Genomic DNA, 24512 nt, shown 5'->3' with positions numbered 1-24512 from the left:
AAAATAGTGGAAGCAAAATTATGACAAAAGACAGGAAATGTAAATGGAGTCTGTTGTATCTAAAGTTTTCTCCAGTATTAAAAGCTCCTTCTAATGATCAAAATCCCAGTCAGCTAAATCCTATGAAATATGTTTCAGACGTAATTAATATTGGTTTCTCTGGCACCACTGATCCATTTTCAATTTACAGATTAGAGTGTCTTCCTTCCTCACTTGTTTCACCAGTAATACCAATTACAACTTTGCATAAACATTTACCTCTTTGGCTTAGTTTATTTACTAGATGACCACTTGATGTCCCTTCCAGCTCTAAAAATATATGATGCTAAATAGTTTTTACATAGCAGTTGAAGAATGGGAGAGGGGGGGAGGAGGGAGGAAGAAACAGCCTATGACATACAAGGCAGTAGAGCAGCAGAGCAGTTATTTCCTGTACCTGTTAGATGTGCTTCATCAGTCTCCTTATTTCAAGTTAGTTTATTCTCAGCAATAATAATTAAATGTAGATTCAACAAACTATTAACACGGTCTGCTATTCTCTGGTGCCTCCATAGTAGCTTAATTGTTGTTCCTCTTCCTCCAAGGTTTCCAACACGCCATTTCTCCCTCCCATAACTGAGGTTTATTACACATTGCATTGTTTCCAGGTTTATGGAACATTTAAGAGGGCTGTATTTTGACTTTGCAAATGTTGTGAGACATCAAATACTTGCACAAGGGAAAAGCAGAGGTACAAGTTGCAGACAGCAAGGAGATGTGTCACTTGACAGGAACAGTATGAGATTCTAAAACACATTCAAAGGAAATTTAGAGAACAGATAGTTATGGATTTGAGGGAATTCCCTCTCAAATAAAAGAAAAGGGAAGGCAGAGGCACATTCTTGGCAAAAGGTGACCTTTACAATTAGTGGCTGCCAAAATTTAGATGTTTTAGAGCCATTTGAATCAGATGCTAATTCAGACCTTGCCTAAGCTTCTCAAGTATAAAACTAAAGCTAGAAATCCTGTGAGAATAAGCACTATCTTGAGATTAGTGGTATGTCCAAAAAGGTCTTTCCAGTGATACTTGAACAGAGCGGACTTTAGTCCCAGTTCAAACTGCGAAGTGCAAAGCTAAGCAAAAATGAAAAATAGTTAAGAGAGTCAACTAATCACTTCAAACTATGAAAAAAATGTGGTTCAAGTGCTGAGTAATGGCTCAAGTCTATGAGGGTATGTCTACACTATAGCAGCACACCTATGGTGCTGCAGCTGTGCTGCCCTAGTATAGATGCTTCCTACATTGATGGAAGGGGTTTTTCCATCAATGTGGTTAATCCACCTCTCCGGGACGCAGTAGCTAGGTCAACGGAAGAATTGACCTAGCTGTGTTTACACCATGGGTTACGTCAACCAAACACAGTGCCCAGGGCACAAAATTCTTTGAGTAATGCAGCTAGGTCAATCAATTTTTTAAATTTAGACAAGGTCTTAATCTGAACTGGTTTGCCCATTGCTCCTAGTAAAGAAGGATAATTACAGTTCTCTGTTCTGTTAATCAAAGAGAGGAAGTTTTAGATTAAAAATAGAATAAATACAAGGAGCAAAGTGTTAAAAAGTAGAAGCCAGTGTGAAATGTAGATTGTGGCAGAGAGCCAAGAAACTAAAAGGTGATTTAAAGAGATGTATAAGAAGAAAGACAGACCAGAACCTGGGAAATGAAACACTTGGAAATGGAAGGGTTTGCTTCATGGATGTTTTTGTTTTATGTCTTGCTTCTGTTTCATTTTTTATTCTGTAATAAATGCTCAAAGAGCTCTGGCAGAAATTAGTTGATTTCATTTTAGCTGTCTCAGAAAATACTCAAGGAACACATACCATCAGCTGTTACAAGCATACACAATTTCTGAATAGAAAAATAAAAGACAACAGGATAAAAAAAACTTAAAACCTATTATGTACCAACTGTTCAGATAGTACTATGCTCAGAACAATGTCTTATGATGCCCATAAAAAGCTATTAAAATTGTACAACACAGTGAACTTCCTTACTGCGTGTAAGACACACACACACAGGAAGTTTGCATAATGCTGGAAATCTAGTCTCTGCCCAGAGAGAATCTGGCTAGAGTTTTTTTTCTATTTGGTTAAAAAAAATCAATTACATTTTAGTAATTTCACTTGCAATAGAATAAAAACAAACAATCTTTCCTATCTCAAGCAGATCATGCCCAGACTGAACTAACTGGCAAACCAATTGCAATTTGCAGAAGTCTGAGGTAATGTATGCCTCCTCTCCCCAGAGATCAGAGTGTGATATTTGCATATCCTCTTTCAGCCTCTTACAACACTTCCTGCTTTATCCAGTCAGTGAAAAATATTATACAAGGTGAAGTCCTGCACAATGATTATTTAGCAAGCAGCTCTGCCCCAGTAGTCATCACAAATAATTTTATATGATAATTTATGAAATTCTGTATTCAATCACAAATGTGTCATTAAAAACTGACTTTAGAGACACACACAACCTGTTGACTGAGTCTATCCAGTCCATGAATCAAAGCTGTGTCTTACCAGTTCACTGTAATCAGGCCTGTAAACTGCCTGGTATTAAATTGTTTTTTCCTGTCGTAAGCAAAGATACAGTGAAGTCAGACAGGTAACAACATTAGTTCCTAGCTTGATATCCAGACTTTGTGGAGCCAAATTACTCTCCACCAATCAATAATGAGCAATGAAGGGTAGTGGCTGTGGGTTTGTTTTAATAGATTTTACTACATGGGCTGGAACTCCGTAAGCCAGGAGTAGCAAGAGAGAATATTGTTTCACAAATACGGTCCTGTAAAAAAAAGCTACAGATCTATTCTTCAATATAATTTCCCACAAAAGTGGGAATATGTTTTAAGGATGTATGAACTTGTTGGAATAAAAAGAACATCCGTCTCCATTACCTACATCACCCCATAGGGTATGTTTACATTGCAATAAAACACTTGTGGCTGACTCAGGTCAGCTGACTTGGGCTCATGGGGCTCATGCTGCAGGTCTATAAAACTGCTGTGTAGACATCTGGGCTGAGGCTGGAGCCGAGGCTCTGAGAATGCACTGCCTCACAGGATCCTAGAACCCAGGCTTGGGCTTGAGCTGGAACATCTACACTACAATGTTATAGTCCAACAGTCTGAGTCCCACTAGCCCAAGTCAGTTGAACCCAGACTGCTGAGTGTTTTATTGAAATGTAGACATACCCACCCGACATACATGCTCTTTCTTCCATGCCATCCTTGGATTCTTCACTGAACTGCCCGATAGGACACTAACATCTCATATTTTAAATCCCACCTCGAGCCTGCAAGAAATGTATGCCCACACTGACAAGGTAGAAAACTTGTAATAAGTGTTTGCAAATTAATTCCACCTTCAGTCTGCAACTAAAACCTCTCCAGTGCATCATCAGTGATCTACAACCTATCCTGAAGGACGACCCATCACTCTCACAGATCTTGGGAGACGGCCAGTCCTTGCTTACAGACAGCCCCCCAACCTGAAGCAAATACTCACCAGCAACCACACACCACACACCAGAACCACTAACCCAGGAACCTATCCTTGCAACAAAGCCCGTTGCCAACTCTGTCCACATATCTATTCAAGGGACACCATCATAGCACCTAATCACATCAGCCACATCATCAGGGGCTCGTTCACCTGCACATCTACGAATGTGATATATGCCATCATGTGCCAGCAATGCCCCTCTGCCATGTACATTGGCCAAACCGGACAGTCTCTACGCAAAAGAATAAATGGACACAAATCAGACGTCAAGAATTATAACAATCAAAAACTAGTCTGAGAACACTTCAACCTCCCTGGACACTCAATTACAGACCTAAAAGTCGCAATCCTTCAACAAAAAAAACTTCAAAAACAGACTCCAATGAGAAACTGCTGAATTGGAATTAATTTGCAAACTGGACACCATTAAATTAGGCTTGAATAAAGACTGGGAGTAGGTGGGTCATTACACAAAGTAAAACTATTTCCCCATGCTTATTTTTCCCCCTACTGTTACTCACACCTCCTTGTCAACTGTTCGAAATGGGCCATCCTGATTATCACTACAAAAGGTTTTTTTTCTCCTGCTGATAATAGCCCACCTTAATTGATGAGACTCATTAGAGTTGGTATGCCAATACCCATTTTTTCATGTTCTCTGTGTGTATACATCTTCCTACTGTATTTTCCACTGCATGCATCCAATGAAGTGGGTTTTAGCCTACGAAAGCTTATGCCCTAATAAATTTGTTAGCCTCTAAGGTGCCACAAGTACTCCTCGTTCTTTTTGCTGATACAGACTAACATGGCTACCACTCTGAAACCTTTGTAGATTGATTGTCTTCTCAAATCATAATCTCTTAGCTACAGGAATTGTGTTTCCTTATAGATGAGCACAGTACCACTTGCATTTGGTGTGTTACTTCAACACAAATATTCAAATAATAATGGCAGCATATAACAAACCTTAGTAAAACAGAACCCAAATCAAACTTTCTTTAAGGTTCAAAAATGTTCAGTTCACTTTTGTTTGCATGTGCAAGAGAAAGGAATGGGACTAAAAAAAGAAGTGCCAAAATAAGACAAGAGAAGATGTTTTTTGCTGCTTCCCGAGGTAGACTGTGGTGTGTCTGGCCTGAATAGAAACAGGAAGCAATAGAAGTGTTTCAAGAAGGCCTGTTTCAAAAAGATGCCTAAGCTAAGTGCTGCAAACTCCAGGAGGTTCAAATTGTTAATATGCTTTGGATAAACATTAAAACACATGGAATATCTGAGCTGTTTGAAGCACAGCCACCAGTAATATCTTTCTTCTAGAGTTTTAGACGTGCATTAAAAATGAAGCTAATTATTAAAAGAACAAAAATAGATTTTATCTTGCCTATCACATTATTTCTGTGACAGATTGTTCAAATCCTGTTTTATAAATCTTTTATACCACATCTCAAAAAATGTCTATTGTTTGGTTATCAACGGGTAATAAATCACAGATATAAAGAAAACAGCTAGGTAGCCCTATTTAACATGCATCTAGTGAACATACATTCTGCTAGACTACTATACTGTAGACACTCTTTTTTTAAACTCCAGACAATAGCCTGTACATAAAAAGAGAATTTTGTTTCATTTAATTTAGAGATATGTTTAGCATACTTACTGTTAGCTGCTTCTCACACAAGGCAAACAGTATATTTTGCAAGGCTCAGAGTACACAGTTTATTTAAAGAGACCCCGTCAGGTTAAAAATACATATTTTAAAACCAAATTTCTTTTCCTGTGGTACTCAATGAATATTAAAAAAATGTTACTTTAATACTCTTTACTTTCTGCACTCTACGTAATGTGCACTGTGAAAATACGCTAGTCATACCATTTCAAGTAAGTTTCACTTTCTGGTTCCTGTACATTAATTAGCACAATGATACAATATACAGTAATAGGTTTGCAAAAGACTAAACTAAGGCCCTGGTTATATCCTTCCCAATGCTGTTTTTCTCACATTTCAGGTGAGAATCTCTAAGTTTGTGCTTCCAGGGTGAAATACTGGCCCTATTGAAGTCAATGTAGATTTGCCATTGACTTCAATAGAGCTACAGTTTCACTTGCAGTGTTTCAATCAGATCATTCCCTTGGGGAGGTAGCCCTCCAACCATTCCTCAGAACAGGTATTGGGTCTGGACCAAAACAATTGTTGATCTCCTGGTGCTAGGCATGTGTAGGGAATTAATGACATTGCTGTTCTGTATTTTTCGCAGGATAACAGATGTATAGAAGCTGACCCATGTGCTCTGGAGATGTCTCTATACCTGTGGAATAGTTTGATGAATGAATCAGTGGTCTTGGGAAATGAAGGACTTAATGGACCAGTTTCTCTAATTTCTTAAATTACAGATCACAAAACTGGTTGCCATCAAACCGACTTATACCTGATAGCCAAGTGGCTCAATCTGCTGCATCAGGAGCAAATACATATTACAATTATTATAACTGGTATCTCTCTCTGCATGCAAATGGCTGCATTTCCCATATCCCCTTGTGGAATGTCATAATGCACAAGTTGCCAGAGGGATGGACAAGGGTAACTGCCAATGGGAAAGATAGCAATAGCCAATGACTAACCAAATCTCCTGGGTCCTGATCTTAGCAGGGTGCAACACATGAGCTCAGCACAACCTTTTCAGTGACTTGCCTCAGGTTCTTGTAGATTGATTCTAGAAGCTCTTGTTAAGATGCATCTGACCAGTTCTTGGTTTGCATGGCACTAACCCTCGGGTTTTCTATACCAACTAAACCTGCCCTGGGGCAATGGTGAGGCTGAAAGTATGTTCAAAAGTGTGGAGTTGTGTACAGTTAAAGTGCTACAAGTGCATCTCTCCCTCTGACCATCTGGCCATGGGCTGCTGTTCCAGCATGTTGAGGGCTCCCAACTGATTAGACAGCAGTTGAGCAACATATTTAAAAGGGGAAAAACCTTCATGAGGGAGCATATCAAAGACTTTGAAACCATTCATTCAGTACTGAGCAGGTGGGTTTTGGTCCCAGTGCATTTGCATCATTGGCACTCCATCCGCCAAAAGTCACAACTGCACATTCCTCCCTCCCTCCACCCCTCAAAGCAACAAGTTAACAGGAAATGAGGGGTGAGTTTGGTTTTCCTCTTTTAAGAAGCTGTGCTACAAGTTGTTGATTTATAAGCATTTCTGCAGCACTTGTTACCATAGTTTCTGAGCACCCCACAATATGAAAGATATATCACATTACCTCTAGTATGTAGACCCCTCTACCTTTCTCCTCTTAAGCTGGTGTCATTCAGTGACAGGAGCTGGTAGTTGATTCTTTCTTCCATGGGGGTCCTTATAGTATGGTTGATTGGAGCAATGCCTGTTTCTTAGCCCAATTTCCTGCAGATATTTGTGCATAATTGTGCGCCTTTCCTAAGAGGAAACCTATACTCTATGTGCTCTAGTGTTCCAGGTGAGTGTAGAAGGCCTGGTGGGGAACAGAGAAAGAAAACAGACTTTGAGGTAAGAAAGAAATACTCCATTCAGAGGCAAGGACCTTGAAAGAGTCTCAAAATTCATCTGCAGCCAGAGCAATGTCCAGAGCACTAGTGTGATGTGTTCATGATGGTCAGCTCCACTTGGGAGGCAGGCTGCTGCATTCTGTAGCATCTGTCACAGCCCATTAGGTAAAGCTGATTGCAGTAGTCCAGATGTAGACTCCGTTAGCAGGGCAGTAAGGGTCATAGGCGCTGGCTCCGTGGATGCTCCGGGGAAAAATAAGCGGGTGCTCCACACCCATCGGCAGCCAAGCTCCCCCATCCTCGCCTCCTTCTCCTGCCAAGCATGCCACATCCCCGCTCCCCCCACTCCCTCCCAGCGCTTCCCGCCCCCCTCTGCTGCCTAACAGCTGTTTGGCGGCACTTAGGACAGGGGTTCTCAAATCGGGACCCCTCAGGGGATCGTGAGGTTATTACATGGGGAGGTTGCAAGCTGTCAGCCTCCACCCCAGCCCCAAGCCTCCAGCATTTATAATGGTGTTAAATATATAAAAAAGTATTTTTAATTTATTAGGGGGATCGCACTCAGAGGCTTGCTATGTGAAAGGGGTCACCAGTACAAAATTTTGAGAACTACTGGCTTAGGACTTTCCGGGAGGGAGAGGGAGGAGCGGGGACATGGTGCGTTCAGGGGAGGAGGCGGAGAAGAGGCAGGGCAGGGGCGGGGACTTGGGGGAAGGGGGTGGAATGCGAGTGGGAAGGGGGCAAGGCTGGGGTGGGAAAAGGTATATCGAATTATTTTGTATGAGGATGTCAAATGAAATACCATTAAATATCAGTAGAGTGAACTTCAATAGCTCAATACTTGTTAACAATTTAGGGCCCAGCCCTTCATGAAATCCATGGAGATGGACCCCATGCCTACGCAGAACCCGCTGAAGGCAACAGAGGTCTCCCTGAATGGGTCTCTGTGCAGGACTAAAGCCTTAGATATTAGTGTTCATTGCCAGTGACACAATACTTAGAAATATTTTTTCTGTTTTGAATCAGTACATTTCCCCAAGTTATGATCTAGCTACTTTACACATAGGTGTGTTATTACATAATCATCCTTGATAGGGGGTTTACACGTTTCTCAGAACCAGGACACTGTACTGGATGGGGTTGGTCTGATTTAGTATAGCAATTCCTATGATGTTATGAACCATTAACTAACCACGAAACAATTGTCCTGAGGTATTAAACTTACTTGTTTGAAATTCTTATTTAGTCTTTCCACCGCTCCCATCTGTTTAATCATACATGCTGTTTTTTGATGAGATTTCGTTTCATTCACTTTACCCCAATTCTTCTACAGCATACCTCCTTTCACTGGAATCCCCTCATGAAGAAGAGACTCTTCCAACAGAATTCCTGACATGGGAGATTTGTGACAGGGAATCTACAAATAATACTTTAAAAGAAAAAAAAACCACTGTATTTAAGAGACATGGGATTCTTCAAGAGAATTCCTCCTTCATAAGGCCCCACCCAGGAGATGTGAGGGCTTTTTGAGAAGTTATAGTAGTTATACACATTTTACAAGTCTTTCAGTTTTATGAGGTAATTACCCCAAACTCTGATGTACTGAACATAACATCCCAATTTTGTCTCCTTTTTTCAAACAAATGTGATATTCCTTCTTACATAAATTAAAACCATGGGACCCAGTCCTGCAGTCCTTACTCGGCCAAAGATTCATTTCCCCAGAGGACTTTAGAATAAGGCCCATTATGGGCAGGTTGTGGCTGGCTCCTTTGCAGATGTTCAAGGAAGAGTGCACTAAAAACTTTGCCCCTGCCCCCCACCCATGCAAGTCAGTGGAGGTGCCCAACAGAACAGGAGCATGAACACTGCATTTCCTGAAGGTGCGTAGTGGTGAATGCACTCCCCTTGCATGGGTGGGAGATGCAATGGTTTCCTAGTGTTCTCACTAAAGTGGTGTAGTCATCCATTTCCTACCCAACTCCACCTTACACAGTTACAGGTAAATGCCACACAGCAGGTGTGTGTTTATTGGGTGATATTTATATGCAGAAGAATTCACCTGGTTTCCCAACCCCTATGCACTGAGATTTAAAGTCCCACCTAGGCCCTGGACCTCTGCATAGGGGAGGGAGCATATACCCATTGGGAAGAGTTTACAAGACAGACCAGTTATCTCCAAATAGAAGGGAGATCATACTCGAAACTTGAAACAAATAAACAATAAAGACCTTTCATACTGTATTTGGACTCCTTTGAATTTCTTACACAGCTATTGCAGACATTCACAGAAGTCTGGGGTTTTGGTTTTTTTAAAAAAAGGACAATTTTTCAATTGTACCTAACCAGAATAAAAAGCCCAAGCTTTTTTATTTTAATCGTAGCTCCCTCAGTCCACCACATCCTTTGGCATCATTAGCTGATGGCTCTCTGAGTTAGCTCTGTGTGGTCTCTTACTGTCACATGCTCTATAATGCCGTTCTGAAAATATTTAAAACAGTACTTCAGAAGAAGAAAGAAGCAAGAGATAAAGGATGTAGATGAACAGCAGTTTCTGATTAGAGCATTCACAGAGATCACTATAGCTTTTGTTTTTATAAAAGCAACTAAGAACATTTTTTTTGCTGTTTATATACAAATACTCCTGTCTTCTGCATCCAGTATTTTCTGTTTCTCATAGCCCAAGGACATTTTAGAGGGGGGGGGGAATAAAAAAGAAAGACTTTTGAAGTTATTATTCCAGCACTCAGTGGGACTCCTAGAACAGTTTCAGCAGACCCAACAGCCAGAAACATGCACACACACACCCTACAGTATGCCGCACAATTGCGCTTTTTCTGCTGGGGCCTCTTCCCTGATGTGTAACTGCCATTCAAGACTGAATAAAGAATATCTTGCTGAAAAACAAGTCAGAACAAATGCATCATATTTCCACATAATAGCTACAGTTCCTCCATGTTTTTTCCTCTAGTAAATCTCTTGCCAAGTCTCTTACAAGTATTGTTCATTTTCCTTCTCAAAAAGCTTGATCTACATGCAGGAATATTTTACACTTTTTGTTAAGTAAAATTTTTTTTGCAATCTGTCATTGCTCTAGTACACATGCCAATTATGCCTACCAAATTAGATAAGATTACCTCCCTATGTCTAGTATTTATTTTCTTTAGGTTCCCTACCCTTAATATTATCATTAATTTGCACTATCATGGTGCTCAGGAACACAGTCATGGACTAGGACCCTACTGTGTTAGGCACTGTACAATCATAGAACACAAAGACAGTCCCTGCCCCAAAGAGCTTACTACAGGAAATCTTCAAGATTTTCAAAAATTGGTTCCTAAAATTAGGCTTCTAAATCCTTATTCTAGACACCAAAATAAGTGGCCTAATTTATTAATATTACTGAGCATAAAGCAGCTTCAACAGAAGTCAATGGGAGCTGCCAAGTGCTCCATTCTTTTGAAAACCAGGCTACCTATTTAGGCACCTAAGTTAAGGCACCTAAACTTTAATCATTCATTTTTGAAAATTATGCCTAGTACCTTGACTGCTGCAAATACCAAGTTTCCTTATTGGCAAATATTTAGCTCTCTAAGACAATTGGCCACCTGCACAAAAAACCAAAGGATATTTTCTATTTGCAAGGCATTAGGCATTCCCATTCCAAAAGCTTAGAGTGATTCTCTAATATGATTTTTAACAAATTAACAGCATGAACCTTCAAGTAAAGGGAAGTTGAAATGACCTTGTTTATGGTGGACACATGTATGATGACCTCTGGGGATAACAAATCACTTACTGAAATCAATTTATAGCTAGTAACCAGAGCTAGGGGATTTGCATATAGAACAGAAAGTGAAAACTTAGCACAAAATATGCAAAGAATTGTATATGGCATTACAATTGTGTAGGGTACCTTAACTCTACATTTCCATACTTTCAGATATTTTTAAAAAGCAACATGCAACAAGAACAGCCCACTCCAGAGTGCCCTCTTCCAGCAGGCCATAGCACAAGTGTGCATGCCTCAGTTTCTCCTTTAGGGTCCCCAGAAATTATCCAAACAGTCATTCTTAGTGCAAATAGCCCTTGTGGAGTTCATGTATTACAAAATAAAGCTCCATGCACATAAATGATGACAAGAGTCCCATAACCATAGTCCAGAATTCCCCAGCATAGTCCAAAAAGTCCATGCCCCAACACTCCAGCTCTCCAGCACAGCCACGGCACCCCTTCCCAATACCCCAGCTCTCCAGCACAGTCTTCTCCTGTCATTATATCAGGACAGCCACCCCAGCCCTGCCAGCTGGAGTACAATCCCACTCTTCCCAGTGGGAACCCCACAACATTTCTGCTGGGAGCATCCCTCACTCCCCCAACCCTCTCCCAATTTCTCTGCATCCAGCTCTCCATCTCTAGAAATGCCGATGGATAAAGTCCTCCTCTGCTTCCCCACCTTCAGCCTTCTCCAGCCCTTGGCTCCAGCTTTCCCACTTAGATCCAGCAAGCAATTCCCTCCACTGCTGCTGCCTTCAGCCCTCTCCAGCCCTACAGCCCTGGCTCTCTGACATGGGGACATCAGCCAACAGAATCATCTTGCTGTTGTCATGCCTTCAAAGTTCTCCCAAGAAACACTTTCTGCTTCCTTCTGGAATCTTCTGCAGTCCCCTGGCAACTCTCACCTGCCCTTCCTGATTGAACCAGTCTGTTCTGACTCACTGGGGCCCTGTTTCCTTGCTTTCTTCAGGGATTTCCTCTCACTGGGCTTCTCCCTGGCCCTTTACAGACCCTACCTGCTGCCTGCCTGGTCCTGGGAGCACCTGCTCTGGCACAGGGGCACTGGACTTTCTCAAAAGTTACTGATACATATTTACAACCTTAACTGCAGCTTAATGATATTTTGATCTGGGAATTAAAGTACCGTATATTCAGCACTAGTTTCCAAAGTTCATACACTTACAGTATTTTTTTTTCCACCAAATGCATCTGATGAAGTGACCTGTAGCTCACGAAAGCTTATGCTCTAATAAATTTGTTAGTCTCTAAGGTGCCACAAGTACTCCTTTAGTATTGCTATTATTAGATTTGTCTTTTGGTAGCATCTAGAGGCCACAGGCAGAGCTCCACTGAGCTACACACTGTACACAGATAACAAAAAAGTTAGACCCCATCCCACCACTTACGATCTTAGCATAAGACAACAGTTGGACACAATAAACAAACGAGGGAGAGGAAAGGACAAGGTTACAGTGAAAAGATCATGGTCCTTATAAACAGCAATCACAACACACCAAAGAGAAAATCCAGCACTCCAAGTGCCCAGTCATCGTGGAATGTTTTGTAGACATCCTGGCAGGGGTGAATTAAGGTTAAGAACACTAAGAATATACTTAGGGCTTCTGTTTTCCAGGTTTTATTAATTTCATTTTTCAGGATTCCTTTTCAGCAATGTTTAGCAATGTCCAAAAATTCAGGGGGCGGGGGAAGGGTCTGGCTGACTCTTTCTCCATACTGTAGTGAGTAATTCCTTTGTAATGCTCCCTAGCGTGTGTTAGCGGATTACTGTTTCAAACAACAGAACTTAAAGCACACTAGGGAACTGTTACCACACATCAGCAGGGTCCACAAAGACCAATTAATGCACAACACATTAGTGCGCTTTAGAAATCACACCTCCGTCATCTACATTACTGTTCCGTGTAGACAAGCCCTTAGATACAAGTAAACATTTCCAGTGTTTATTGGAGAAACACCTCTTTTTTTAAAAAAATCAGGGGTGTTTTATTTGTGTTTATCGGTTAAAACCTAAAATCAGAAGCCCTAAATATACTCTACAAGTACCAGGTGTCTATTAAAATGAACTGTTAGGGCATGTAGGTCTTTCAGTAGATGTTACTCCTAATGCTATCTTCTTCAACCTTCCCTCTGCTCAGTAAGTGAACTGTATTTGAACTGTTTCTGTGACAGGGACTGTGATCTAATAAGATCATGTGGACACCATAGGACAGGAAACCATTAGCCTCTAGCTCAGAGATGGGCAAACTATGGCCCGTGGGCCACATCCAGCCCACGGGATCCTCTGGCTTGACCCCTGAGCTCCTGACCCGGGAGACTCATCCCAGGCCCCTCCCCTGCTGTTCCCCATCCCCCGTAGCCTCAGCTCATTGCGCCGTTGGTGCAATGCTCTGGGCAGCGGGGCTGCAAGCTCCTGGGGCAGTGCAATTGCAGAGCCCGGCCTGATCCGGTGCTCAGTGCTGCACAGGGCGTGGCTGGCTCCAGCCAGGTGGTGCGACTGTAGCGCCACCAGCCACCGGTGCTCCAAGCAGCGCGGTAAAGGGGCAGGGAGTGAGGGGCAGGGGATTGATAGAGCAAGAGGGTTGGATAAAGGGCAGGGGAGTTCGGGGTGGTGGTCAGGGGGTGGGAGTGTGGATAGGGGTAGGGACGGTCAGAGGGCGGGGAAGAGGGGGGTTGAATGGGGGCAGGGGTCCCGGGGGGGCAGTCAGAAAGGAGGGGGGGTTGGATGGCGCAGCGGGGAGCAATCAGGGGCAGGTCAGGGAGAAGGGGTGATTGGATGTGGCAGGAGTCCCATGGGGAGTCAGGAAGGAGACAGGGGATTGGATGGGGCAGTGGGGGGGCAGTCAGGGGCATGGGTTCCAGGGTCAGTCAGGGGACAGAGAGAAGTGGGGGTGGATGGGGCCGGGGTCCCAGAAGGGCCATCAGGGAACTGGGGGGTTGGATGGAGTAGGAGTCCGGGGACGCTGTCAGGGGGCCAGAAGTGGGGAGGGTACATAGGGGGTGGCGGCCAGGCCACGGCCCCCTCCCCAACTGGCTCTCCATACAATTTCCAAAACCCAATGTGGCCCTCAGGTCAAAAAGTTTGCCTGCCCTTGCTCTAGCTGATATATTAGTGGGGAACATATGCTTTAATACTTCCATGTGGATGTTGAATCTGCAATCTGAAGGAGAGACTGTGGCCACAGTTCTGCATGGTGTGCAAAGGGATGGGATGGGAGGAGCACAAGAAACTCTCCCTTTTATGCCCTCCAGGCAGAGGCCAGCCATAAGTGCAGTCACACCACTCACCTGACTACAATGCTTGCTCCCCACTTGTGCCCCCACAGCCACTGGCCAATTTGAAGGCCAAAATGAAGGAGAGGGATTTGGCAGGCTGTAGCCTTACCCCTTCCAAACCAACCAACAGAGGTGGCTGTCTGTGCACAGTACCCTTGCAAGGGTGCTGAAGTGGGTGTTTTCCCTCTGTGCAGTAGGGAGCTCCAAGAGGTATCATGGGGCAATGCCTCCCAGAGCTCCCACTGTGCAGCACCCCTACAACATGAAACTATGCCAGACAGGCACAACTGCACTGTTAGCAGGCAAAGATTACAGAGCTAAAGAACAGAGTGGGATGCACTCCCAACATGCTCTTGTAGATGATTTGTGAGAGTAACTCCAGAAATCAGGCAGCGTTATATTGTGAACACAGGTAGACTCAGTTCTATTGTAAGCTGCTGATTATTTTAAGAGTCAGTCTACTGAAAAGGCAAACTCACTTCCTCAGCAAATAACCTACATGAAATTATTAAGATTTGTAAGTCTGAAAGTGGCATAGAATATCTATTGCACTACAGGTCTAAGGTCAGTTTCAGATGGGCCTTTTGGTTGTTGGTAACAAGGCTCTCAGAAACCGTCTGGGGCACTTCAAAACAGCCAAAATGCATCTAGAGGAAGTCAGAATTACTGTAAGTATTAGGCTTCATATCTATTACCGCCAGTTCCCCTCCCACCCTTTCATTCACATACCTACCAACACACAGTTTTCTGTGCTGTTATTCCGGAGGGCAACACCACAGACTCTTGTTAGTTCCTCAATAACATCACAGCTCTGATGAACCAGTGTTTCATGTGCTGTAGCAGAATGGAATAGAACTGTGATAGCATCAGAGGAAATGCTGTTCTTTGATGACATTACAGTGAAATGAGTAACAGGGCATCACTACAGAAGGGAGGCAGTGCCCTCTCTGCTTGAGTGCAGATTCCAGAATCCCCCCAAAATGTAAGGATGGGTGTACTTGGAACTTTGTGGAGCTATTGAGGTTATATACAGGAAAAGTATACCAACCTGTTTCCATCCTTGATGAAATATAGCCTTTGTAGTGCTAATGAGGCCAAAACACCATCAAATTAGGCCTGAATAAAGACTGGGATTGGATGAGTCACTACAAGAACTAAAAAAAGAAAAGGAGTACTTGTGCCACAAGTACTCCTTTTCTTTTTTGCGAATACAGACTAACATGGCTGCTACTCTGTTACAAGAACTAATTTCCCTCTACTGACACTCACACCTTCTTGTCAACTGTTTGAAATGGGCCCCTTTGATTGCATTGGCCTCATTAGCACTACAAAAATGATTTTTCCTCCCTTGGTATTCACCCCTTATTGTCAACTGTTAAGAATAGGCCACTTCCACCTTAATTGAATTGGCTTATTAGCACTGACTCCCTACTTGGTAAGGCAACTCCCATCTTTTAATGGGCTGTGTATTTATACCTGCCTACTGTATTTTCCACTCCATGCATCTGCTTAAGTGGGTTTTAGCCCACAAAAACTTATGCCCAAATAAATTTGTTAGTCTCTAAGGTGCCACGAGGACTCCTCGTCGTTTTTGCTGATACAGACTAACACAGCTACCACTCTGAAACCTATGCACACAAAGAACACTTCACCAGGAATCTAGACTTCCACATTAGTTTTGGATTGGATTCCAATTGTGCCGTATGGATTCATAAAAATAGGACTGGGACAATGGATTGGCATGCAGTGTTGTTGTAGCTGTATTGGTCACAGGATATTAGAGAGACAAAGTGGGTGAGGTAATATCTTTTATAGGACTAACTTCTGTTGGTGAGAGAGACAAGCTTTCAAGCTACATGCAGCTCTTCCTCAGGACTGGAAAAGACTCAGAGTGTCACAGCTACATACAAGATTGAACAGATAATTTAGCATAAGTAGTTAGCACATATTCTAAGGGACTATTCAAGGTGAAGTGGCCCATTAACACTCATGTTCTCATAGAACAAAAAGAGGGTTAGTAGGTTACAGATTGTTGTAATAAGCCATAAATCCAGTGTCTTTATTAAGACCATGATTTTTAGTGTCTAGCAAAGTTATGACTTTAAGCTCCAGGCTCGTCTTTTGAAAATCTTGTGCAGGTTTCCCTTGTGGAGGACTGATAGGTCACATATAGAGCGATCGCTTTGTGAAAAGGTTCAGAGTAGCAGCCGTGATAGTCTGTACCCGCAAAAAGAAAAGGAGGACTTGTGGCACCTTAGAGACTAACAAATTTATTTGAGCATAAGCTTTCGTAAGCTACAGCTCACTTCATCAGATGCATGCAGTGGAAAATACATTGGGGAGATTTTATATACACAGAGAACATGAAACAATGGGTGTTACCATACAGACTGTAACAAGAGTGATCAGGTAAGGTGATCTATTACCAGCAGGAGAGGGGGGGCTGGGGGAGGGGGAACCTTTTGTAGTGATAATAAAGGTGGGCTATTTCCAGCAGTTGACAAGAACATCTGAGGAACAGCGGGGTAGGGGAGGGGAAGGGGGGAGGAAATAAACATGGGGAAATAGTTTTACTTTGTGTAATGACCCATCCACTACCAGTCTCTATTCAAGCCTGAGTTAATTGTATCCAGTTTGCAAATTAATTCCAATTAAGCAATCTCTCCTTGGAGTCTGTTTTTGAAGTTTTTTTGTTGAAGAATTGTGACTTTTAGGTCTGTAATTGAGAGACAAAGAGATTGAAGTGTTCGCCAACTGGTTTTTGACTGTTATAATTCTTGATGTCTGATTTGTGTCCATTTATTCTTTTACGTAGAGACTGTCCAGTTTGACCAATGTACATGGCAGAGGGGCATTGCTGGCACATGATGGCATATATCACATTGGTAGATGTGCAGGTGAACAAGCCTCTGATAGTGTGGCTGATGTGATTAGGTGCTATGATGGTGTCCCCTGAATAGATATGTGGACACAGTTGGCAATGGGCTTTGTTGAAGGATAGTATCCTGGGTTAGTGGTTCTGTTGTGTGGTGTGTGGTTGCTGGTGAGTATTTGCTTCAGGTTGGGGGGCTGTCTGGCCTGTCTCCCAAGATCTGTGAGAGTGATGGGTCATCCTTCAGGATAGGTTTTAGATCCTTGTACAGAGGAAGTATTTCAATAGATTTAATTTCATTTCAAGAGGATTTCAAGAGCCAGCACTGTGTAGCCTTTATCCAGGGTTACCTTATCATAAGCATAAAGCTTCTTTTTTTAATACATCTTTTGAGTTTTTTCAAAGCAACCAATTTCCTTTGGAAATGCTTCCATTACATCATATGCCATGCCCTGTGAGAAAGGGTTTAATCCATGCTGCTGCTGCTGCCTATCGTGTCAAGAAGGAGCAATGCAAATATTCATGCTATTCTGAAACAGGAGCTACAGCGCAGAGAATGGCTTCCCGGTTGCATAGTAACTATCCAAACCTAACTGCATTTGCACGCACACATCACCAAAACCTTCTAATAATTTTTGGTATCATATTTCAAAGATTGATTAGGCAGTCTTTCGTAACTGCCTGAATGGTACTACTAATCTGTTACTGTTCTCAGTTCCTTTAAGGTACCTTAGGTTTGGGTTAACCCGAGATCCTTTTTCATACTGTGCTCCATGGTAGCGGAGTTCAGTTTAACATTCAAGGGCTGTTTTGCCCACCTCTTTGCTGCGGCCTTCAAATTTGATCATGAGAACGTTCTCCATTAAAAAGTCAACATTGCCAATGGAAATTACATCGTTCATGCAGAGCCAGACTGTACCCCTGAGTGTAGGGAGAAGGACACCCCATGAGGTCCCCTCACAGAGTACTTTTCTCTTCATCTTTCGGGGTTGGCCCCTGCAGAAAAAAGCGAAGGCCTGGGCCACGCATCGCTGTGCAATGTCGCTGTGCCTCTGCAGCTTCAGAGCCAGATCCCCGCAGCGTAGCTCAGCTGGAGCCATTCAGTCTCAGACATCCTTGACTGCAGCTGCCCAAGGCCCCCTTTCAAAAGGGGGATCCCAACCACAGAGGGGAAAGCAAAGAGAACCTTTGACTCCATTACACTTTGAGGACAATTCTCCATTGCGAGCATAGAGGGGAAGCCATGCACATCACCTTGGCTCCATCTCTGACCCATCCCTTCTCTCTTGAGCTACCTGCTTCAGTTTCCTACCCCATGTGGATCCCCAAACCCAAAACCCCTCCATGGGGTCTAGTCGAAGAAGGGGTTTCTGCTTTTTATATGTGGGGGTGGGACATGCACTGAAAGGACCCTTTGAAGGTGAGTCACAAGAGGACTATTTGGAGCACGTTTATTTCCAACCTAAACACAAGGAGAAGATTGTGGCAATCTCAGATACCTCTGTACAGCGACCATTGGCTAATGCTGACTTTCTAATTGCAGCTCCCATACCACTGCAGGTGGGGGCTGATATATATTTTTCATCTGGAAAGTGCTACTCCTAATGTAGTGCTTCAAGAAAAATGATGCCCTTGTTTTAGCAAGGTCCCTACATACTACTTGCCAGAGGTAGATTTGAGACAAGCATTAGATCACAGGGCTTTGTGCCAGCATGCATAAGAACACAAGGGCACTCCATCCAGCAGGTCCCAGGTAAACATGTATGCCTTGTACCATTAGTAAACTTCTTCACTGTACAATTCTAAAATGACAGTGATATTAAGCACAGACTTCCTGTTTTGTGGCATTTCTCACATTTCTAGCTTTTTTGGGGAAAAAGGACCGTACCATATTATGTTTCAAAACATGATGCTAGGAGTCGCTGCACGTTCAGTTTGCCGTAGCTTACTGTAGCTGTGCAGAGTTTAGCTAAACTCTGCAATGACTTCTTGTAATTAGAGCTAAGTGAAGCAATTTTCTAGAAAAGCGAAACTGATGATGCATTTTGGCTTTTTGCCTGGTGTATAAAAAAGCAATATAAAAAAAACCAGATTCTTTCACCAGTGAAACTAAACAAACCAAGCAAAAACACACCCCTAAATGTTCCTGAAGGACAGAGTGCAATGTGTGTTTGCTGCAGTAAATCCTGATGAGCTGGATTAAGTAATCACCCCAAGACAGGAACTGTCCAATTTGAAAAGAGGTGCTTGCTTTCATGTGTGAACCAAAAGAAACAGAATAGAAATACGGAGGATATGATGTAAAGAGATGAACAGACTAAAATTAGCTAGCATTCTTACTTGTTCTGAAGTGTTTTTAAGTTCTTTTCTTTGTTTTGTTGAGAAGTCAGCGGGGCACTTGGTTGTACGGAATTAGCACAGGGTAGAAGTGGGCAGCTATTATAAATCTAGAGATTCTCTTTGTTTCTGGTTTTGGGGACATCTTCCAAAATGCAGTTCTGTAAAAACTGGGAAACCAAGCATCAACTAAACCTCAGGACTTAAAAGTTTCCTTTGGGTCATTTCTGCTCACCAATGATCTGCGAATGACATTTGAGGAGCTAACAAGGGGAAAGACTAAACAGCCCAGGAAACTCTAATCGAGGTTTCAGAGTGAAGGCTGGCTCAACTGAAATAACGAAGCCTTCAACAGCTCTTAGCCCTGGTCTACACTAGGCGTTGAAATCGAATTTAGCAGTGTTAAATCGATGTAACCCTGCACCCGTCCACTTGACAAAGCCCTTTTTAAAACTTAAAGGGCTTTTAAAATCGATTTCCTTACTCCACCCCAGACAAGGGGATTAGCTCTGAAATAAGTTTTGCTGGGTCGAATTTGGGCTACTGTGGACGCAATTAGATGGTATTGGCCTCCGGGAGCTATCCCAGAGTGCTCCATTGTGACCGCTCTGGACAGCACTTTCAACTGATATGCACTGACCAGGTAGACAGGAAAAGGCCCGTGAACTTTTGAATTTCAATTTCCTGTTTGGCAAGTGTGGCAAGCTGTAGGTGACCATGCAGGAGTCCCAGAATCGCAAAAGAGCTCCAGCATGGACCGAACAGGAGGTACGGGATCTGATCACTGGAGCCACACTGGTGGCTCTCCTGGATATACTCCTGGATATACTCCCAAAGCCTTTGCAAAAGGTTTCTGGGGAGGGCAGCCTTATTCCATCTGCCATGGTAGGACACTTTACCACTCCAGGCCAGTAGCACGTACTCGGGAATCATTGTAGAATAAAGCATTGCAGTGTATGATTGCTGGTGTTCAAACAACATCCATTCTTTATCTCTCTATATGATCCTCAGGAGAGTGATATCATTCATGGTCACCTGGTTGAAATAGGGTGCTTTTCTTAAGGGGACATTCAGAAGTGCCTGTTCCTGCTGGGATGTTTGCCTATGGCTGAACAGAAATGTTCCCCGCTGTTAGCCACGCGGTGGGGGGAGGCAAAATGTGACCTTGTAACGAAAGCACATGTGCTATGTATGTAATGTTAACAGCAAGGTTTACCGTGAAAGAGTGTACCCATTGTTCTATAAAATGTGTCTTTTCAAATACCACTGTCCCTTTTTTTTTCCTCCACCAGCTGCATATGTTTCAAGGATCACAGGATCTTCTCCTTCCCAGAAGCTAGCGAAGATTAGAAGGCGAAAAAAAACGCACTCGCGATGAAATGTTCTCTGAGTTCATGCTGTCCTCCCACACTGACAGAGCACAGACGAATGCATGGAAGCAGACAATGTCAGCATGCAGGAAAGCACAAAATGACTGGGAGGAGAGGTGGCAGGCAGAAGAGAGTAAGTGGCGGGCTGAAGAGAGGGCTGAAGCTGAAAGGTGGCGGCAGCATGATGAGAGGAGGCAGGATTCAATGCTGGGGCTGCTGGAGGATCAAACTAATATGCTCCAGCATATGGTTGAGCTGCAGGAAAGGCAGCAGGAGCACAGACCGCCACTACAGCCCCTGTGTAACCAACCGCTCTCCTCCCCAAGTTCCATAGCCTCCTCACCCAGACGCCCAAGAACGCGGTGGGGGGGCCTCCGGCCACCCAGCCACTCCACCCCAGAGGATTACCCAAGTAAGAGAAGGCTGGCATTCAATAAGTTTTAAACTTTTAAAGTGCTGTGTGGCTTTGTCCTTCCCTCCTCCACCATCCCTCCTGGGCTACCTTGGTAATTATCCCCCTATTTGTGTGATGAATTAATAAAGAATGCATGAATGTGAAGCAACAATGACTTTATTGTCTCTGCAAGTGGTGATCAAAGGGAGGTGGGGAGGGTGGTTAGCTTATAGGGAAGTAGAGTGAACCAAGGGGTTTCATCAAGGAGAAATGAACAGAACTTTCACACTGTAGCCTGGCCAGTCATGAAACTGGTTTTCAAAGTTTCTCTGATGCGCACCGCCTGTGCTCTTCTAACCACCCTGGTGTATGGCTGTGCATAACCAACAGCAAGGTGACTTGCCTCAACCTCCCACCCCACCATAAACATCTCCCCCTTACTCTTACAGATATTGTGGAGCGCACAGAAAGCAGTAATAACAGTGGGAATATTGGTTTCGCTGAGGTCTAACGGAGTCAGTAAACTGCGCCAGCGTGCTTTTAAACGTCCAAATGCACATTCTACCCCATTCTGCACTTGCTCAGCCTGTAGTTGAACAGCTCCTGACTACTCTCCAGGCTGCCTATGTATGGCTTCATGAGCCATGGCATTAAGGGGTAGGCTGGGTCCCCAAGGATAAAGGCATTTCAACATCCCAACAGTTATTTTCTGGTCTGGGAAGAAAGTCCCTTCCTGCAGCTTTTGAAACAGACCAGAGTTCCTGAAGATGCAAGTGTCATGTACCTTTCCCGGCCATCCCACATTGATGTTGGTGAAACGTCCCTTGTGATCCACCAGTGCTTGCAGCACTATTGAAAAGTACCCCTTGCGGTTTATGTACTCACTGGCTTGGTGCTCTCATGCCAAGATAAGGATATGGGTTTCGTCTATGGCCCCACCACAGTTAGGGAATCCCATTGCAGCAAAGCCATCCACTATGACCTGCACATTTCCCAGGGTCACTACCCTTGATATCAGCAGATCTTTGATTGTGTTGGCTACTTGCATCACAGCAGCTCCCACAGTATATTTGCCCACTTCAAATTGATTCCCGACTGACCGGTAGCTGTCTGGTGTGGCAAGCTTCCACAGGGCTATTGCCACTCGCTTCTCAACTGTGAGGGCTGCTCTCATCTTGGTATTCTTGCGCCTCAGGGCAGGGGAAAGCAAGTCACAGAGTTCCATGAAAGTGCCCTTATGCATGCGAAAGTTTCGCAGCCACTGGGAATCGTCCCAGACCTGCAACACTATACGGTGCCACCAGTCTGTGCTTGTTTCCAGGGCCCAGAATCGGCATTCCACCGCATGAGCCTGCACCATTAGCACCATGATGTCCACATTGCCAGGGCACGTGCTTTGAGAGAAGTCTGTGTCCATGTCCTCATCACTCTCGTAACCGCGTTGTCATCGCCTACTCGCCCGGTTTCGCTTTGCCAGGTTCTGGTGCTGCATATACTGCTGGATAATGTGTGTGGTATTTAATGTGCTCCTAATTGCCAAAGTGATCTGAGCGGGCTCCATGCTTGCCGTGGTATGGCGTCTCCACAAAAAAAAGGCGCGAAACGATTGTCTGCTGTTGCCCTGATGGAGGGAGGGGCGACTGACGACATGGCTTACAGGGAATTAAAATCAACAAAGGGGGTGGCTTTGCGAGAAACTGAATGGCCACCTCAAGGATAGAACTCAAAACCTGGTTTAGCAAGCCGTTGATTTCACAGAGGGAGGGAGGGAAGAGAAAATGAATACAAAACAAATCTGGTCTATTTCTTGTTTTGAGCCACTTCATCTATCTTTATACATCTTGCTGGCAGCAGACTGTGCAGTATGACCGCTAGCCATCGTCACCTCCTGGGTGCTCGGCCAAAGACAGTGCAGTATGACTACTGGCCATCATCTTCTGCTGGCTGCAGAGTAAAAGACAGTGCACTGCCGGTAGGACTCAATCGCCATGAGACGAAACCAGGGAAATGACCTGGCTGAGTCACTCCCATGTTTGCCCAGGCACCCAGGACTATGTCGACGACGACTACCAGTCATACTGCACTGTCTGCTGCCAAAAGGCAATAAACTGCTGCTGTGTAGCAATGCAGTACCACGTCCGCCAGCACCCAGGAGACATACGGTGACGGTTAGCTGAGCGGGCTCCATGCTTGCCGTGGTATGGCATCTGCACAGGTAACTCAAGAAAAAAGGCGCAAAATTATTGTCTGCCCTTGCTTTTATGGAGGGAGGGAGGGAACGGGGGCCTGATGATATGTATCCAGAACCACCTGCGACAATGTTTAGCCCCATCAGGCACTGGGATTTCTACCCAGAATTCAAATGGGCGATGGAGACTGCGGGAATGTGGAATAGCTACCCACAGTGCAAAGCTCCGGAAGTCGACGGTTGCCTCAGTACTGTGGACACAATCCGTCGACTACATGCACTTAGAGCATTTGTGTGGGGAGACACACACTCTACTGTATAAAAATGCTTTGTACAAAACCAACTTCTATAAATTCAACCTGATTTCGTAGTGTAGACATACTCTTAGGGAGCTTGCACAGGAAGATCCTTATCATCCTGCTGCACAATGAGAGCACATGCCTGATTCTGGAGGGTTACATTTATATGTACTCGCTAATAAAATCTGAAGACTGAATACTCAATCACTGCCCACTCCAAGTTTTTTTTCCTCAGCCTTCCAACATATTTTTGCTTTGTGAAGACTATGCCGATTCCTCCCTTCTTTCCTGCAGCAGCATTGGATGCCCTCCTCTCCTCCCACTACTTCATTCCCTTTTCCTTTGAACACTAGGAAGAATAGAAAGGTGATACATCTCATCACCTACTGTCCATTTTCAGTTGTCTTACAAGTGGGTGCTGCTCAAAATTTGCAAAATGTAAATGAAATGCATGAACCACAAGCAAAGCTTTTGTCGGAGGATGGGAAATTAATTTACTGTCTTTTGAGCCCCCTGGCAAGAAGCACATGAACAGAACAGTATGTAAGATTTCAACTGCGCTGCAAACATAAAGCTGGATTATTTTCTCTACCGTGCCATTGTTGTTCTCAGCAGAGCTATTTATAGCGTGCACTGCAATTTCCCCATATACTTTGGATTTTGCAACAGAAAATGGAAAAAACAAGTTTTATCATCAACATAGTTTAGTGTGATCTTCAATTCAGCATGAACCTTACAATAGAAAGTTTTTTTTCTAGACAGAGGAATAAAGCAAAGCTAGGCACCTAGGAGGTGCATCTGAAGGAAGGATTTTGCTGTTTATGGGGTGTAAAGACCAACCTTCACTGTCCGTCATGATCCTGCTGTCTCCATCTACTCTTCCCACCCTCCAGAGGTCTAACTGAGACAGAGACTGTAGATATA

General features: G+C 43.7%; 1 protein-coding gene across 14 annotated transcripts in view; it reads right to left on the bottom strand.

Annotated features, from left to right (window-relative positions):
- Positions 1-19259, bottom strand: part of PTPRC (protein tyrosine phosphatase receptor type C) — a 170929-nt gene extending 151670 nt beyond the window's left edge. For 5 of the 14 annotated variants that reach the window (XR_006273881.1, XR_006273882.1, XM_043491172.1 and 2 more), the window contains exons 1-2: positions 19135-19257; positions 6796-7023 (exon numbers count right to left, since the gene is read on the bottom strand). The gene's annotated coding sequence lies outside the window, so the exon portion shown is untranslated. Of the gene's footprint in view, positions 1-6795; positions 7024-8282; positions 8442-14861; positions 14925-19134 lie in introns of those variants that run through there. The other 9 variants (XM_038414721.2, XM_038414720.2, XM_043491178.1 and 6 more) reach the window with 6 other exon arrangements.
- Between the last annotated feature and the right edge of the window lie 5253 nt (positions 19260-24512).

This window comes from Dermochelys coriacea, chromosome 8, assembly GCF_009764565.3.
Source record: "Dermochelys coriacea isolate rDerCor1 chromosome 8, rDerCor1.pri.v4, whole genome shotgun sequence".
Taxonomy (NCBI): domain Eukaryota; kingdom Metazoa; phylum Chordata; order Testudines; family Dermochelyidae; genus Dermochelys; species Dermochelys coriacea.
The sequence above is the reverse complement of the archived record's forward strand: the minus strand, read 5'-3'. Positions and strand labels throughout refer to the sequence as shown.